This window comes from Castor canadensis, chromosome 8 (genome assembly GCF_047511655.1).
Source record: "Castor canadensis chromosome 8, mCasCan1.hap1v2, whole genome shotgun sequence".
Taxonomy (NCBI): domain Eukaryota; kingdom Metazoa; phylum Chordata; class Mammalia; order Rodentia; family Castoridae; genus Castor; species Castor canadensis.
This window is the reverse complement of record NC_133393.1, coordinates 82890273-82902841: the sequence shown is the minus strand read 5'-3', so window position 1 is coordinate 82902841 and position 12569 is coordinate 82890273.

Below are 12569 nucleotides of genomic sequence, written 5' to 3'. Positions count from 1 at the left end.
CAAGAAATTGCATCCTATTAACAACCATGTGAGTGAGTTTAGATGTGAATTGATACTTCCCTACTCAAACCATGAGATGACTACAGTACCAGAGAATACCTGATAGAAGCTTATGAAATACCCAGAGCCAGAATAGTCAGAGTTTGGATCTCCACCACTTGCTAGCTGTTTGATATGATGTAAATTACAGATACTCCTTGACTTATGATCAGGTATGTCCCAATAAACCCTATGTAAATTGAAAATAGTGTAAGTAAAAAATACATTTGGGCTGGTGGAGTGGCTCAAGAGTGCCTACCTAGCAAGCGTGAGGCCTTGAGTTCAAATCCCAGTACTGCAAAAAAAATGCAGTTAATATACTTAACCCACAGAACATCACAGCTGAGCAACACAGCACATTATGTAGGCTAGGGATGTACCCTTCACAAGTAGGGCAGGGCAGACACCTAGTACATAAGCATGGACTTTGAACTCCAGACTCCAAGTAGGTTTATATTATTCCAGATAACAAACTCTGCTTCTCTCTATATTCAGCAGCTATTTTGTGACACTTCTTGAACTCCCTGAAATATTTTGATAAATATTGAATAAGAATATGTTAAGGTACCCAGATGTTGAAAATGATGATTCCTTGTTAAAAACCATCCAAAATTAATTGAATTAATTTTACAGTATAACTTTGGAGATGATTTCAATATAAAAACACCATTTGGTATAATGAGAAAAATGGACCTGGATTGTATTTTTTTAAACAAACTATAGCTATCATATAATATTTTTATATGAAGAGTTTCATCCAATATTACATTTATCCTTTAGAAGCAAAGAGAATAAATGTCAACTTTATCTTTCTTTGTCAGATATTATATATCAGTAATCTTTACCCATGACTGTTAAGTACAGTCTTCCTTAAGCACTATAGTCAAGAAAAGAACATAAATTGTCATGTCCATGTTGGGAAATTTCTCTCTTTCTAACGTCCAATACCTTCATGATGTTACCAGTTGGGTATCTCTTGCTGGGGTTCCTTATTTATTCTCTGGAATGGCATCGGGATTCCAGGCCTTTCTGTTACTTAACTAACCCATTGAGCACCAGACACTATGTTAAGCTCTCTGGAGATGTAGTCTTAGTAGGGGAGACCATATGTATTCATTGAACAATTCTTTGCTGCTCTCTATGAGGAAGAAATCCAGTTAACAAGATAACAAAGGCAAATTCATATTGTGGAAAGTGCTAGGGATTTAAAAAAATCAGTAAAGCGTTTTGAAAAAAGGGGGACATTTCAAAATTTTGGATATGTGATCTGTGGAGGCCTGACTTAGGAGATAAATTTTGAGTAAAGAAGTCAGAAAAAAAGGCTAAGTGATAGGATGAAAGTGTCATACAGTGAAGGTTTGTAGAAAGTGTTTTAAGAAATACACATGATGATGGTGATGACAACCAATATCCATTTTATATTCCAGGCTGTGTTCAAAGCACTTTATATAGACTAATTCAATTGATTTTGGCTGAAGAGTCAATTAAGCAGATCAGGGAAGCCTGAGTGGAGGTGATGACATTTCAGTTGACCATAACTAGTTACAGTGAGTGTGGGGAATGGGGAGCTATTGGAGGCTGGGATGTGGTAAGGGAAACAGAGACAAAGGGCAACATACATGGAAAGTGTAGAGACAGAAATCTGCTTGATGTGACTGGGGAATGTGGCTAGGAGTGAAAGTCACTATAAAACTTCCTTGATAGCTTTCTCAGGGGAAAACTGTTTTATTGAAGATAATACAGTATAAGAGGACAGGAAAGGATGAGTTCATATTTATTTAAAAAGATCTTTTTAAGATCTAGGCTTTTCCTATAGCATGGAGAAAAACACTTCTACCCAGTCCTGGCTGACATATCTTAGGTACTCAAGGATTTGAGAAATGAAATAATAGAAAAGGCAGATTTGCTCCCATCATCCCTTCTAATCAGGCAGAGAGGATTGACTCAAACCACTTAAGTAGCTACCTTTTGGACTAAATATCAGGCTAGCTTTGGAGGCACCACCTGGTATACACAAAATATCCCTGCCTTTTTTACTCAGGTCATATTGATATTCAATGCCCAAAAGAATTTTTTAATGATTCCTGAATTTTCTTATATAATTTTTCTCCAAAGGAACATTCTAGTGTCTTGTGTCTCTTGATGAACAGCATGCTAAGGAAATTCTCCCTATCTGCATGCTTCTTTTTGAAAACTCCCATACAAAAGACTATGATAATTTAAATATCTTAATGTCATTACATTAGCAAGGAAATTACTTCAGCATGACGCTGTCACAATTTTTATTACCAATATTAACGACTGGGAAGAGACTTTACTCGTGAGGTTGTGAGGCTGTTAAAAGCCTGTTCTTCTGAAGTTGTCTGCAGAGTTTCTTCAACCCTTGCAGTATCTTAACAAGTAAATTTAAGTAAAAAAAAAAATCCTTTTTCTACTAGATGTTCTTATTTTTTAAAGTGCAAATGCCTCTGAGCATTTATTCAGCTCACACAATCTGTTGGCCATAGAACAAAAAGCATGACCAATGACATGAATGAAAATAAGGAGTTTGACCTTATGTCTCAGTTTATGAATATGCTAATAACCATTAATTTGCTCTGTTTTATGGGGTTTTGTTACTGCAGCTCTTTAAGGACTTTGAAATGGCAATTTGCCAGCTGGTTTTCTCTCTCTCAAAAGCAGGGCAGAGTTGTAATAATATTTGAGAAATAAAAACAATGTTAGGGCAGAGGAAGGAGGAGGCACAGAGGAAACCGTTCGAGATTTGTCTGTCTCCACATTTTTTAAAAATTATAACTAAAGATATAAAATGACCATGATTTGTGCAGCATGTTATTTAAGTTTTAATTAGACAAATAATTAAAACATTAAAATATTAGCCTTGAATTATTATAAACAGTTTCAGTGCCAACACTGCATATACTTAACTAAAATTAAATTATGGAATACTCTAACCAGAGTTATTAAGTTGGTGGAAAAATATTTACCAAATTATACCATAATTTGATATTGAAATGAACAGTGCATATTCCACAGGGTTTCATGCTCAGTTCCCTTCTCTTCCCCTCTTCTCTCCTCCCTGGGCACCTGTAGTGATCATTCACAAACTGTCATTGCCAAATCTTGTCCTCACGTCTGAATCCTGTCATGAGTGGCAGGCTTATCTTTTCAAAGACTGTGCCCTTCTGATTGGGGAACCTTAAAGGCAACAATTTCCATTCTCCTTTCCTTCTAATTTTTGGTTAATGGTACCATAGTTCATTTTGGTGCTCAAAGCTAGGAATCATTCTGGGACACCCTCTCCATCAGTCCCCCTGTCCCATTAGTGACCATCTCTTCTGTCTCTTCTCCTTTTATTATCCCAGCATCTATCTGTTCTTTATTTTAATTGCCACTGCAACCATCATCATTTCACACATGAATTCTAAGTGGTGTCCATACTGCCTTGCCATTCTAACTTATTAGCTATGCTTTGGCTGGCCAGAGTGAACTTTCTGAGGGGCAAATCTCATCATGTCATTCTCACCCTTGTTATCCCAAGTCTTGTAGTTACTTACAAGACAAAGCTAAAACTTCTTAGTACAGTGGTCTTCATTCTGGCCTCATCTGTTGTAGACTTGTGTTTGCAGGTGTTGGATGATTCATGTTTCCACAAATAATCCTTTTTATCTTTACATATTCTCTTCTGGAATGCTGTTCCTCTGCTCTTTATTTAGAAAACTTCTGGACATACTTTGAGACTCAGCTCCGGTACATCCTTCTTTTGGGAGGCTTCTTTGAACTCTGCAATCAGTTAACCACACTCTCCTCTGTGTCTCCAGACTGCCCGGTTAGTATTTCTAACATACCACACAACCCACGTTACTATTATTAGTATTGGTTTGTATTTTTCTCTCCCTAAAACTTGAGTTTTATAAGGCCAGAACAGTGTTCTATCATTTTTACTCTTTTAGTGCCTAAGATATAACCGACAAATTTGTATACTACACACCAAGCACTATGGGAAATGCTGGGTTACAAAAATCAAATGCTACAAATAGCACAGGGCTTGGTGTATTTCACACATCCACTCATATGTCTATACATCTATCTTTTCATCCTTCCATTCATCCATCCAACAAATACTTGCTGAGTACCTGCTAGGCCCAACACTGTTTTCTAATGAAGTTTCATGAAGCTTGTAATCTACTAAGGTTGTAGACATTAAAAGAGGAAGCACGTAAGTTAATTACTGAAAACTCTGAAGCATCTTTGAAGGACAAGGACCAACTATTATAAGACAGAAAGTGATGGAAACTTTTTCAGTTGCAGTGATCAGGGAAGGCCAGTCTGAAGAAGTGGGAGCATTGGCAAATAAACAAACGAAATAAAGCAAAGTTATAAATGATTGTTCTGAGGAAGTGTATTCCTTTGTGTCTAGCACAAAAGAGGCAGCAGCTTCCATAGTTGCTGAAGCTTTATAAAGTCAGAGACTGCTAACCCAGCTGTGACCAAAAGGGATGCACTTCCATCCTGAGGTTTTTGGTTTTGTTTTTTGTTTTTTCTTTTCCCCCCAGTGCTAAGGATGGAACCCAGGCCTTGGGCATGCTAAGTAAGCAGTCTACTACGGAGCTCTAGCCTCAGTCCTTCCCTGAGGTTTCAGTCCATAAAGAGCACAAAAGGCTCAAGAGGACTTTTTCTCTGGAAGGCTTCTTCATCTAGACAACTTTACTAAGAACTGAAGCCGCTAGCTGGACTACGGTTGGATTTCTTTACTTCAGCATCTTCTTCTGCTTTTAGCTTTACCTTTTTTTTTTTTTTGTAGTACTGGGATTTGAACACAAGGCCTTCGCCTCGAGCCACTCCACGAGCCCTTTGTTGTGAAGAGTATTTTCAAGATAAGTTCTCACAAACTATTTGCCTGGGCTGGCTTTGAACTGCAACCCTCCTGGTCTCTGCCTCCTGAGTAGCTAGGATTACAGTGTGAGCCACCAGCACCTGACTCTTTTCTTGCTTTATTAAGGACACACTGGTGACTAGCTCAGCATCCTGGCTTTAGATACTAATTTCTTGCTGCTACAATGTTTGCTACTTTTTTTCCCTATTTTTAATTCCTTTACCTTCTACCTCTTAAAAGCTTTTGTTTTCCTGTTTTCATCTTACCTTACTTCAACATAAGTTCTCATGTCTAGACTTGAAGTATTTTAAACTCTATTACTCATGAAGTTTTATTATTAATGTTCTGATTTTTATTTCCATTTTTTTAGTTTTTACTTTAACGTTTTAGCTCTGCTTCCTACTCATATCTTACATTCTGTTTATTTGTAACTATCACCTACAATTCTTGATTTTTAAATTTCTTAAGGGTTTTTAATAATTTTAGTTTAAATTTATTTGTTTTGCATTTAATTTCTCTTAGTTTTTAAAGTTAGACATTCTGAATATAAGTAAATGCTTGATTATCAATAAAACTTGCAAGCTAATTAAAAACACAGAGAAAGACTGGGAGTGGCAGTGCAATTCTGTAATGCCAGCTACTCAGGTGGCAGAGATGAGGAGGATCGCAGCTTGAGGCCAGCCAGGCAAAAAAAGTTAGCAAGATCCTTTCAACCAATAAGCCAGGTGTGGTGGTATGTGCCTGTGGGTCCAACTCCTGGAGGATACTGTCTGAGGCCAGCCCCAGGCAAAAATGTGAGACCCTATCTGAAAAATAACTAAAGCAAAAAAAAAAAAAAAATGGCTGGAAGCATGACTCAAATGATAGAGCCACCTGCCTAGCAAGGGCAAGGCCCTGAGTTCAAACCCTAGTACTGCTAACAAACAAACACAAAGAAGCTACATGGAAGGCTGAGATGGAAGGATCACAATTTAAGGCCAGCTTGGGCAAAATAGTTAGGAATTCCTACCTCAAAACAACAAGTTAGATAAGGTGGTTCACTTCTATATTTCCTTGGGAGGCAGAGGTAGAAGGATTGTGGTTTGAGGTAGCCCTGGGTAAAAACAAGATCCTATGTGAAAAATGAACTAAAAGCCAAACAGGGATGGGGCATGGCTTAAGTGGTAGAATACTTGCTTGGAAAGCCAAAGCCCTGAGTTCAAATCCCACTACTGCCAAAATGAATAAATAAATAACACACACACATACACAAAGAAGAAAGTAAAAATTATAATTCCACCATCCTGAGATATGATATATGAATGAATATATGTTATTGTGGGAGATGTGTTATCTACACATATATACATATATATATATATATATATATATTGTGAGTTTTAAATACATTATAGTGTTATATGGAGCTTTGCATCCTCCTTTCTCATTTAAATATATGTCCAGGGAAATTTACTGTATTTTCAATACTCTTTAAAAATTTCCTGGTGGTGTGGGTTAATAGGTAGAGCTAGGTGCAAGGCCCTGGGTTCAGACCCTATACTGCTAAAAAAAAATTCCAAATGGAATTCCAATATATGAATCCATGGGCAAGAAGAATTATTAAGCATTCTGAAATGGTATGAACACTCTACCTTACTTTAAAATGATCTGACTTGCTCAGAGACATTCTGAAGGAGAGGTAACTTTCCATGCTTACTTTCTGAGAATACACTGGATATTAGAGCTTGCTGGATCTTCTATCAGAAGCATTCCTAGTTCTCATCTTTGTCCTGTGTGCCGTCTTAAAGAACAGCAGAGCTGAGGCTACAGGGAGCACATGGATTCACAGGGAGGACAGCATGTGGACTTGTAGAACAACTGGATTAGCAAATCCAGTATTGACATGGGATTGTTAGGCACTCAGGAAGGCATCTTCAGAGGAAAATTCCTACATTACTGCATCTTCAAAGTGTACTTTCTTTTCAGCTAAAAATTTAAAAACAAAAGCTGAGTATGCTCAGAGACATTCCTGTCTGAAATCTTTTGTCTTACCTTTCCTTTTCTTTTGCTTTTTTGAGACAGGTATCTCTTTGTAACTCAAGTTGACCTGGAACTCACTGTGTAGCCAGATTGGCCTAGATCCTGAGTGCTGAGTTGGCAGGCATGTGCCATAGTGGAACATGCCGAGAAAGTGTTTGTCCACCATTTTAGCTTTTCGAACATATGCTCCATGACCTTGAGCTAAGCATGCCCAAAATGTGTCTGTCATCTTTCCTTCTTGAATTGCAACCTTAAAATGAGCATGCTCAGGAAAGGACTTCTTAACTGACCATTCTCAAGGATGTGCTACCCCTTAAAATGCTTTCCCAAAGGAGGATGTATAGGCTCCCCCAAATAAAATCCCCATAACTCTTTTATTTGTGGAGGGCATTGCTTTGGAAATAACTCTTATCCAGTCTTTACCTTCTACAGGAAATAATTGTTTCTCCATTCTTTTACTTCCTGGGCATGCTTGTTTTGGATTTACACTCACCAAAAAGGGACTCCATTGTGCTTGGTTACAGAATGGGAGTTCAGGCATTGCTCATACTTATAATACTTGTGCCCAAGTTGAGGTTTAATTCATCATTCAATAAGTCTTCAGTTTCAACATGGGACATTATTGTGTCTGGTCACAATTCTCAAATGTCCTGGTGTTATTACTGTCTGATGCAGTAAGGATCTCTACAAACCATATTCATTGTCTTGTTCTAGGAAGAGTTTGGGTTTAGGGATAACACCTGTCTGTGGGCCTCCCTGGTCTCGCTGGCCTCAATAGAAAATTACTCACACTTGCATCAAATTTCCTTGGTAAGGTGAGTTGAATTTCCACAGTTTTCTGGGCAGAGGATATCTTGGAGCAATCCAGGGTCACCTGGAATTTTGGGGACATTTACATTATGGTAATCTTGGAGTGTTTTAAGAAGGTGAATCACGTAGCTTGTTGGGAACAGTTATCAAGTTTAGGTGAACTTCTCCAGTGTGTAGTACTTTGAGCATGCAGTCTCTTTCCAAGATAATGCAATTGGAGACTCCCATTCCTACACAGGTTGTTGACATCAGCTGAGATCAAATTCCACAAGAATATACTTAGTAGAAGTGTCTGGAACTAAAGTCTTTCTGGAGGTGGAGGCATCTCTCTTGCCCCTATAGGAGCCTGTGCTGTTTTCAGGTAAGACAGAACCAAGACCAGAACAAAGGTAAATAAGGTCATTGGCTTTTCTATTAGTTTGTTATCACTGCTGTAACAATTTGTCAACAATGTTGTGGCTAAAAACAACACAAATTTATTCTCTTATAGTTTGGGGAGCCAGAAGTCTGAAATCAGTTTCGCTGGGCTAAGCTCCATGTGTCAGCAGGGTTGGTACCTTTAGGAGGCTCCGGGGAGAATCCATCCCACTCCTCTTTGAGTTTCTAGAGGCTGCCGGCACTTCTTGGCTTGTAAAAGCATCACTCCCATCTCTCCTTCAGTTGTCAATCACTTTCTATCTTTCTCATCTGCCTCCTTCTTATAAGAAGCCAGTGATATATCAGACATGTCCAGATAACCCAGGATAATTTCTCCATCTCACAATTATTAATTTATCAATCTGCAAAACTATAGTGCTCCCCATTCTTTCTCTTTGTGAAGAATATCAGGGTTCCTGCAAAAAACATATGAGGGATCCTTTCCTCATGTTTATATCCATTATATTCTTAAGAAGAAGCCAGGTGCAGGTAGCTCACACCTGTAATCCTAGCTACTCAGGAGGCAGAGCTCATGAGAATTGCAGTTCAAAGTCAGCCTTGTTAAATAGTGTGTGAGACCCTATCTTGAAAAAACCCATCAAAAAAATTGTTGGTGGGGTATCTCAAGGTGTAGGCCCTGAGTTTAAACCCCAGTACTGCAAACAAACAAACAAACAAAAAACAAAACAAAAAAACCAAAAAAAAAAAAAAAAAAACCCACAAAAAGACCTCAGGTCTGAGAGAGGAAAATGAGCTCTGGGGATCCAGCATGACATCACCTGCTGCACAGCTATCCTATGTTGGGGGTGAGTATGAGGAACAACCAGTTGCTCCTTCCATCAGTGAATGATACCAATACTCAACCAGAAACTGGGAATTACCTTTGATGACTTGTTTTCCTCTCACTGTGAAAAAACCATCAGGACCTGTCAGTTCTAACCACAATATATCATTTAATGCATCTACTTCTCTCCAATTCTACTGACCTTGTCCTGGCCTCAATAAGATGTCATGGAAATTTCTACAACTTCCTAATTTCTCCTTTATAATCAATCTCAGTGCAATTATTCCACTCTCTATAGCAAGATTAGACTTCATGTCTTCCCTTGACATAGCTCGCCTGTGAGACAAATAACATGCTGGGCATGCTTCTAGCCAACGACTGAACAACAGAGCAGTGGTGGGCAGGCCATTGATGCCCAGCATGTTATTTGTCTCATAGGCGAGCTATGCTCTCAGGTTTCTCATCAGGCAGTTTCTCTCAGTACCTCCACCCCATGGTACTGAGGTTTAAACTCAGGGCCTTGCAATTGCTATGCAGGTTCTCTACCACTTGAGTCCTTCCTGTAGCCCTTTTTTTGTGTTAGTTATTTTTCAGGTTGAATGTAAGCACAGGCCATGTTTTTAGAACCCTCAGTAACTTCCTTTTTCAACTCCTGGACATGCACACAAGCCCTGAGACTTGCTTATTTCTTTAGCCTCATTTCAGTTTTCCTCTTCTACTCCATGTTTCAGCTAATGAATTTCCTTCTTTTCTCACACTCTCTGCTATCTGTCTCCCATCTGGACAGGACCTTCTGCCTGAAATACTCTTTCCTCTTCTCCTTATTTGGATAATTATCCAAATAGTTAAATGTCCCTCTTCTAGAATGCCACCCTCTGTTTACTCTACTTCTCTTCATCCATCTGTTCATCTCTCTCAACCCAAATCTTCTTTAAAAGTAAAGATAAATAAGAACCACAGGTTCATTCTTCACATGTAGCTCCTTTTAGCCATTTCTGATTTTAATCTGATAGATATCATTATTAACTCTACTTGTACATCTGTTTCTTGCCTTACAAAATTTAAGTAGTATCTGACAACTTTATGTTATGAAATCTTAGGAATTTAGTAGACTTGTATCCATCCTTCCTCCTCTTTCTCTCTTTACCTCTGGGCTTTGGTTAAGTGTGTTTTAAACTTATCTTAGTGTGTACTTTTATATATTTGCAATATTAACTCTTAGTTCTATAAAATGAGGAAATGAACATATCTCTACTTCCCAGCATACACCTCTCCTCTTCCTTTCTTCCTTTTATCTTTTTTAACTATTATGATATTCATTATAAATATTCTATTATTTTCTTTTTATTTTTTAGAAAATAAAATTGAGTTGCCTGTGCATTTACTGTAAACTAAAAATGGAAAAGCAATAAACTGCATTTATAGTATTGGGTACGTAAATATCTTACATTGAAAAAGCAAGTAGTGCAACTGAACTCATGAAGATTGAAATGTTCATGTGACTAAACCCATCCCAATTTATAATAAGAGAGTTCCAAACATTCTTTTTTCTTTCACACCAAAAAAAGAAGTAAAAAACTTGAGTTCTCAGTTGCCTTTGTTTTTACTTGAGTCACACTTCTAACCCTTTTTGATTTTGGTATATTTGAAACAGACTCTTGTGTTTATGCCCAGGCCAGTCTGGACCGTGATCCTTATTTGTGCTTTCCTGAATAGCTAGGATGACAGGACTGTGCCACTGTATCAGCTTTTTATTGGTTGAGATGGGGGGTGTCTTGCAAACTTTTTGTCTGGGCTGGCTACAAACTATGATCCTCCTGATCTCTGGCTCCTGAGTAGTTAGTACTACAGGTGTGAGCCACCATGTCCAGTTTTTTAACCGTACAATTTGTAAAGTGATATCTCCTTTCTTTTCTATGACATTCTGTGTGTAATATTCTGATCCTAATTTCCCAGGTGTACTGTCGTCCTGAAACATCTTGACTCCTGGGTTAGAACCCAGATTTCTAGATTCTATGCCTTCCTTTTTCTTGAATTCCTTCTTCATTTTACTGGAATACTTGAGGATGTAGTAATTTTTTTTCACAAAGGCTACATGAGACATAAATTTTCTGAATAACTGACCAACAGAGTGTCACTCTTATGTAGCGATTAAGAGTGTGAACTCTGCGTTAGCTATCACTATAAACCTGAAAATGTCATTGTTTTCCCTCACCCTTGAATAATAGTTAATCTGAGTATGAATTCTAGATTCAAATTATTTGCTCTTAAAAGTTCCATAAAAACTCACATATCTCTGCTGAGATGTCTAATTCTATTTCTGTCATAGATAACATGTTGATTTGTTTTAATTTTTTAACCATTTTGGCATGTTAAAAATTTTAGAATGTTTATACTCAACATTCTAAAATTTCTCCAGGATATGTCCAGGTACAGTTCTCTTTTAACTCAGTTAACTTTATCATTCAAAGGATTCTAGCTTTTTCCCTGAGACTTTCTCTCTCTCTCTCTCTCTCTCTCTCTCTCTCTCTCTCTCTCTGCTTCTTGTACTACCACCCATGCATCATCTTTGCTCTCTTTTAGTAATTTCTAACATTTCCACAATTTTATTTTCAAGAGCACAAATTTAGCATTCAGTCCTGTTCATTCTGTTAATTCTGTTACTGAGCTTTTGTGTTCCTTTTTTTTCTTTTAACAACCACATTTTAGGGCCTCTTTCTTTTCTCTTATCGATTCTTTTAAACAGCAGCCATTTCTTGCTCCATTCTCACAACATCCTCTCAATTGTCCTTGAGAATACTATTTTTAATTTATGAAAGTTCTTTTGTGTTCCCTGTACCATATTTTTTTCTTCTTAATCAATTGCTGTTTGTTGCTTATTGATCTTGACTTTTTTCACACTGTTAGCTTTGCTTTACTTGTAGAGTTGTGATTACCCAACAGACTTCTTTCCCGACAAGCAGGTCTCTTTGGGTACGTGGGTAGTTCCCACTGATGCAGGCATCAGTGAGCAGGCAGGTACGCAGTTGCCAATAAGTAAAGAGGACTTGACTTTTGGGGTGGAGCTGACTTTGTGTTCATCCCATAACAGTGTTGTAGAAGCCTCTAGGTCCAGAATGCATGCTTTTATGTTCTCTTGGTTTTTGTTTTGGAAGCCCTGAAAGTCAATTTAGGTTCATTTCTGCTTTTTTTTTTTTCTGTAGTTCAAACAGCCGTACCAAGTGGACATGAAATAGTGTAACCAGTTGTCTTTTCTTCACATGAAAGAGAGTAGGGAGCTTAACTGCTCCTCCAAATTTCTGCCCTTTTTAGCTCAAATGACTCAATCTTTGTATCTTTTAACTATGAACTTTCTTTCTAGAAAGCCATTCAGAAGACTGACCCCTAGTTCATTTGCAGCTTTAGTCTGTGTGTACTCAGAATCATGATTTCTTCTGTTCTAGTTTAGCTGACCATTTGAATCCAGTTGCTTTCCTGCTTCTAGAAAAACATCATTTCTTACCTGTTGAAGGAATGTTTTATTCTATGAATATGAATATATTTCATTTTATATTATTAAACAATTTGATTGTTTCACAAGAGAGAGGGAAAATGTATGCTCATTCAGTCCTCTTGAACCAGACT